Here is a 6,905-nt window from a genome sequence, read left to right on the forward strand (position 1 = left end):
GTTCACCTGAGCAGCTCACTCGCTCTCGTCAGCCATAAATACTACGTCACCCTACAACCAGCAACTGAGAGTGCATGCCGCACTACAGAGATCGCCACGGAAACTCGCGTCCGCTTCAGCGACTTAGACTGGCTCAAACAGCAGCGATTTGTTCAGTCTCACCAACTAGGCGGTTGTCTCAGGTAATCGGTTTTCTCTCTCATTCTTTCCTTCTCTCACTTCTCTCCCTTTTTCATTCCTTCTATAACTCCTCCTTATATACACCTTTCCAATTTCATCCAGCCAAATAGACATCACACTTACTGATTAATTCCTCAATATGCAGATTAATTCCAGGCCAATAAACAGCTTGTCTGGCTCGTCACTTGCATTTTTCAATACCAAGATGCCCTTCATGTATATGACGAAGCATATCTTGATGCATTGATACTGGAATAACAATTAGATTGTTTCGCAACAAGCCATTACAAACACTCAGTTCTGCCCTCATTGGAAAATACTGTGAGCACTTGCCTTTAATCCATCCTTGTTGAAGAAGAACAGTCACTTTCTGCAATTCAGCATCCTTAGTCGTTTCCTCCACAATAAATTCTCATAATCTCATCTGAGAATGGTAAAGATGAAATCACTGTACTCACATGTCCTTCCACTTCTTCACCGAGGGGACTGCTCTCTGACATCGGTGCTCGTGACAATGCATCAGCCACAATGATATGCTTCCCAGGTGTATACACTAGATTTAAATCATATCCAGGCTTCTGTTAAGGAAGCAGACGGACAACCAGGTAAACAATAGTGAAGGTGGTTTATTATGAACAGCTGAGTAGCAGAATGAATGGACTTGCAGGAAAGGGTGATTGTCGGAGTTCAGGTGTGAGGAAGCCTTGAGTTTGACCCGTGAATGGATGACAGTAGAAGACCCCTTTTGTGACCCCTACTGGTCACTATGAATATCTGGTTATGCCCTATGGTTCAGTCAACACCCCTTCAGTTTTCCAAAACTTCATACACAAAGTCCTCCGGGAGTTTCTGCATCGCTTCGTGGTCGTTTATATAGATGACATCCTCATCTATTCCCGGAATGAAGTTGAGCATCGTCACCACATTACGGAGGTCCTCCACACCCTAAGAGCACATCACCTCTTCCTGAAGGCCGAGAAGTGTTCATTCCATCTCCCATCAGTCCTGAAGTGGCCGCAGCCTTTACAATCCCTCAAATCCGCCTTCACACGAGCTTCACTCCTGACGCATCCAGACCCAGAACTCCCTTTTGTCGTGGAGGTGGACGCCTCAACTTCTGGAGTTGGAGCCGTCCTCTCTCAACATCATGGAACACCCAAATTACTCCATCCCAGGCCTGGTCCTCTCTCGTCAGAGGAGCGACAGGGACGAGAGAGGGGAGAGAGGGAAAAAAAAATTCTGGTTCCCAGACGCACTGCTGCTCGGCCCTCCACCAGCTGGGTGATCTCCTCCGCGGTGCCTGGCGGTGGCACTGGACGGCCCTCGGCGGACGGCACGACACTCCTCCGCCGCCCGATGGACGGCGACGGCTCCTCCGATTTTGGGCAGCGGCCGGAGTCCCCCGTTCCCTGCCCCTCAGGATTCCATCGCGGAGGCAGCAGGCTCCAGCCCCCTGGCGAACGGCGCCGACTCCTCCGCTCCCTCACGGACGTCAGCCGCCCCTCCATATCGTGGGCGGCCGGCAGCGAGCTCGCCCGTCCCCGGCAACTCACTCCAGCCCACCGCCTCGAGCGTCCATGGCGGCACATACTTCGCCAGCTCGAGGGCACCGCGGATTCACCACAGCGGCGAGGGATCTTCAGCAGCGCGTGCCTCCTTCTCCCGGGCTTCGGCACCACTGTAACGTTAAAACCTTTGTAATCATCGGGAAGAAGGAGGCGGGAACCGGCGCACAATCAAAACATTTTAATAATTGAAAAATAAACACAAAACAGTACAACAGCCCCTCACGGACGACTGGTGCGCTCAAAATAAAATCCAAACATAAAATAATGTCCCAGGCCTGGTCCTCTCTCGTCCTTCACTATAGTCGCTCCAGTTTTATATCCTTCCATCTCCTACATGGGACTCGATACCAGCGGTGGGGCTCAGGTGCAACTCATCTTCAATCACTACACCTGGCCTCACTCCTCGTTCCCACGCCTCTCGGCCCCGCCCCACTCGCCACATAAACCTCAAGACATAACAGATTGCGTTTCACTATGTTACACAACAGGCATGTGATTATTTTATATGCAGACTTATAAATCATTAAAATTATGCAGCTGCTGAAATTTTGGGCCCTATGAAAGAATATGAGGTTGGGCCTCCTACCGCACCAAAAATACACTTTATTGCCCAAAGTATTGGGACACCCTCTTCTAATGGACAGGTTTGACTACTTTAGTAATTTCCATGAGTAAAGGTCATAATGTCTAAGCATATAATGATATTTTAGGTATTTAACCAACTCAATCATACATATCGTGAAAAGATTCAGGGAATCCAGAGAAATATCATTGTTTCTAGGGCAAGGCAGGAAACCAAGGATACACTCTTAAAACTACTGGGTTGAAAACAACCCAATTTGGAAGGAACCCAATGCTAGGTTATTTTAACCCAAACAGTTGGGTTATTATGTTTAACCCAGCATGCTGGGTTGCTTTTTTATGGTTTAAAATTACTACAGTACATTGCTAGGCTAAAATTAAACCAAATTAAGCTAGGCATTAAACCTACAAATCTTGTTTGTTTGTTCACTTTTACACACAAATAATAACTATCAAAAGATAACTATTTATTAAAAACAAGAAAACAGTCAAAAAGTGACATGCATGTAAGAAGAAATGCAGAAAAGTATGCAAATAACAGCTACAAAGTTGATAAACAAACATTTGAACATTTGTTGAATATAACTTTTAAGATCAAATTTGGCTTTTTTGGTAAATTGTATGTATTGTATAAAATATACAAAAACACAAATATACAATACTTGTACAACTAGTTAAGTTCTTTACAACTTACTTAAGTTCTTTATTCTGGTATGACAGTACACAAATAAACCACAACATTAACACTGATATTATAACATTTAACAGACGCGCGCGCGCGCGTGTGTGTGTGTGTATGTGTGTGAAAGAATGTGAGCATGTTTGTAAATGACAGTGTAAACTCTTCTACTAAACCACACAGAACAACCATTTAACATTTTATTTTTACAAATGATACACTTACAGTTAGTTTCATAGTCAATGAATACAGATCCTGCGTCACTGTCAAATTTCATGATCTCTTTAGCATAATTGATGTAGTCATAATTGAATAAATATATTGCTTTCAGAAAGCTACTTCTTTACTGAAACATTAAAACAGACATGACATTCACATACCTCACAAATGTTCATGTACGTGGAGGGCTGCTCTTCAAAGGGTTAGTTAATAAAAAATGGTCATAATTTACTCTCCCCAGTGTTGTTCCAGAACCATACAAACTGCTCATTTTTGGACCACAAATAAATATATTCAATATTTGTCTTTTTGTCCTCCGTTGCTAGTCTGGAAGCATTGGAGGGAATACCAAGAATGATGACTCTCCAAATCAGACAACTCTGATTTCTGCAATGAACAACACAGACATCAATGGTTTTCATGAAATACAGTATGAGCATGTAATCACACTGTTGTTGTCAAGATGTGAAGTAATCAGGCAGGAGACAACAGAAACATTTGTTTTCTAAAAAAAATAACTCAAATCAGTCTCAAAAGAAGTAAATTATCTGGCTTTTAACATCTACAAAAACAAAAAACAAACATTATTTTACTCTTAGTTAAAAACTGATAACATGAACTTATGAATTTCACTTAGCCTAGTGGTTAGAGAGTTTGACTCCTAACCATAAGGTTGTGGGTTCGAGTCTTTGGCTAGCAATTTCATGACTTAGGTGCCCTTGAGCAAGTCACCTGTGTGTGTGTGTGTGTGTGTGTGTGTGTGTGTGTGTGTGTGTGTGTGTGTGTGTGTGTGTGTGTGTGTGTGTGTGTGTGTGTGTGTGTGTGTGTGTGTGTGTGTGGACTTAGGTGCCCTTGAGCAAGGCACCTAAGCATAAATGGTGTGTGTGTAACACTTTGGATGGGTTAAATGCAGAGAACAAATTCTGAGTATGGGTCACCATACTTGGCCGTAAGTCACGTCACTTTAACTTGAACTGTCTTTCCCTCTCTTCCAAAGAAGCGGAGAGAATCGCCTCCTCCTCACACAAGCAGGTTTCTGTGTCCTTAACTCCAGTTAGTTTGAGTTATAAAGAAAAAGGGACATCAATGGCTTAAATAAAATATGAACATGTAATCATAATGTTGTTGCATCAAGTGAAAGTGACGTGACATTCAGCCAAGTATGGTGACCCATACTCAGAATTCATGCTCTGCATTTAACCCATCCAAAGTGCACACAGAGCAGTGAACACACACACACACACTGTGAGCACACACCCGGAGCAGTGGGCAGCCATTTATGCTGCAGCGCCCGGGGAGCAGTTGGGGGTTCGGTGCCTTGCTCAAGGGCACCTAAGTCATGGTATTGAAGGTGGAGAGAGAACTGTACATGCACTCCCCCCACCTACAATTCCTGCCGGCCCGAGACTAGAACTCACAACCTTTCGATTGCAAGTCCAAGTTGCTAACTGTTAGGCCACGACTTCCCATTTCAGGGGAGAGTGCGAATGCAGTCCCCCACTACCATAAAATTATGCAGTCGAGATTACCGCATTTGGGGAATTCTCAGGGGTCAGCATGGCCGGAGTGCAATGGACAAGCCTCGCCCTGGGTGAACCGCCTTATTGATCATGGTGTCTCTCCTGCCAGGTAAATATCATCAAAATGTGAAGTAAACGGGCAGGAAACAACAAAAACATTTATTTTCTAAAAATAACTCACATTAGTCTCAAAAGAATTACCTTAGATAAGAAGTTATCTTGTCTCTGGCTTTCAACATCTACAAACACAAACATTCTTATAATCTTATTAAAATATATGTATATAACATGATGGAATTATTAAGCTTACTTTTCTTACAGTAAACCCTTCTTTTCCTCTCTTCTGAAGAAGCTGAGAAAACCGCCTCCTCGTGTGTAACATTAGTTAACTTCCTGTACGGGAACAATGAAAACTCAAGCTCAACAAGTCTGAAATATTTTCTTTTAACAATTAACATTACCACTTCAACAGCTTCAAAATAATTATGCTAATCTTTATTACATAATGCTGTTTCCTTTAGGAAACTAACATACATTCAGTTTAACCAAAAAATAAATATTAAACTTCAAATAAACCTACCATAAAAATTACAGACCCTTCCTTTCTTTGTAAGCAGGCAAACTTACAAAATCAGAAGGAGATCAAATAAATCATGAAGTGGGTGACATTCAGCCAAATATGGTGACCTATACTCAGAATTCCTGCTCTGCATTTGACCCATCCAAAGTGCACACACACAGAGCAGTGAAGACACACACACAATGAACACACACCCGGAGCAGTGGGCAGCCATTTATTCTGCGGCACCAGTTCAATAACAAACACCAGTAATTTATTGGATATTGATGAGCAGGGAAATGATGAGTCAATTTTAGTTATTGTCCTTTACCACTATATTGTCCACTCAAGTTCAGAAATGATTGTCAAACTTGTAAGAAATTGTTTGTAAGAAAGTGGAACTGGCCCCCCAACTGAGCCTCTGGCTTGCTTAGTTGGGGTCACTTCATCTACAGCGATATCCTTGACTTGATTACAAATAAATGCACAGACACTAAACTGAACAGAGATGACATCACTGAATTCAATGATGAACTGCCTTTAACTATCATTTTGCATTATTGACACACTGTTTTCCTAATGAATGTTGTTCAGTTGTTTTGATACAATGTATTTTGTTTAAAGCGCTATATAAATAAAGGTGACTTGACTTGACTTGACTTTGCGGGTGAGACGGGTTCTGTAAATGTCCTGGAGGGAGGTGAGAGAGACACCAATGATCTTCTCAGCTGCTCTCACTATGCGTTGAAGAGTCTTCTGGCAGGGTGCATTGCAGGCGCCATACCACACAGTGATGCAGCTCATCAGGATGCTCTCGATGGTGCCTCTGTTGAAGGTGTACATGATGGGGGCCGGGGCTCTGGCTCTCCTCAGTTTGCGGAGGAAGTAGAGACGCTGCTGTGATTTCTTGGCCAGTGCTGCAGTGTTGTCGGTCCAGGAGAGGTCCTCTGTGATGTGCACACCCAGGAACTTGGTGCTGCTCACTCTCTCCACAGTCGCACAAATAACAAAGCACCTTATGTTATATGTTATTTGTTAAAGAGATACCACCGAACCACTAGGAGTACAGAGGCTGAAACTGTAGGATTGGGTTTTGCAGAACATCTTTCTTTCAGCTTTCTTTGTAAAGGGATCCCAACTTTGAAATATGTTGCCAAATGAGTTTAAATAGATAAATGATCGATATATGACCATGTATCCATGTTTAAATTTGTATCTGGTTCTGTACTAATTATTTATTAGCATTTGAAGAGTCTATAAACCTAGGTGCATGTCTTTGTTTCATATTCTGTTTGTAATGAGTTTTTATATGAAGAGTTTGTTTCACTTTTCTTTTTTTTTCTTTCTTTTCGTACAGATAGTACCTTTATTATAATATTTTGGTTATTATGTATTTTTTAAGTAGCACCAGTTATAATCTCTATGTGCAGTGCATTTTCTACCAGTTTCTGACTGGAATCGTGTTTATTGTACTGTCCCTATAAATAATACAAAAATCAAAATAAATAAGTAAACAATATTTCCCATAATAGCAAAAACCATGGTAACATAAATATATATATATATTTATATTTGACTTCAGCAGCCTTTATATATAT

At 42.0% G+C, this 6,905-nt stretch overlaps 1 non-coding gene across 1 annotated transcript; it reads right to left on the bottom strand.

Moving 5' to 3' along the window:
* Positions 1–4,700: 4,700 nt before the first annotated feature.
* On the bottom strand, positions 4,701–4,865 carry LOC127943744 (U1 spliceosomal RNA). Its single transcript, XR_008149894.1, has one exon. It is a non-coding gene; the product is annotated as a U1 spliceosomal RNA (small nuclear RNA).
* Between the last annotated feature and the right edge of the window lie 2,040 nt (positions 4,866–6,905).

This window comes from Carassius gibelio, chromosome A22, assembly GCF_023724105.1.
Source record: "Carassius gibelio isolate Cgi1373 ecotype wild population from Czech Republic chromosome A22, carGib1.2-hapl.c, whole genome shotgun sequence".
In the NCBI taxonomy this organism is placed as follows: Eukaryota; Metazoa; Chordata; class Actinopteri; order Cypriniformes; family Cyprinidae; genus Carassius; species Carassius gibelio.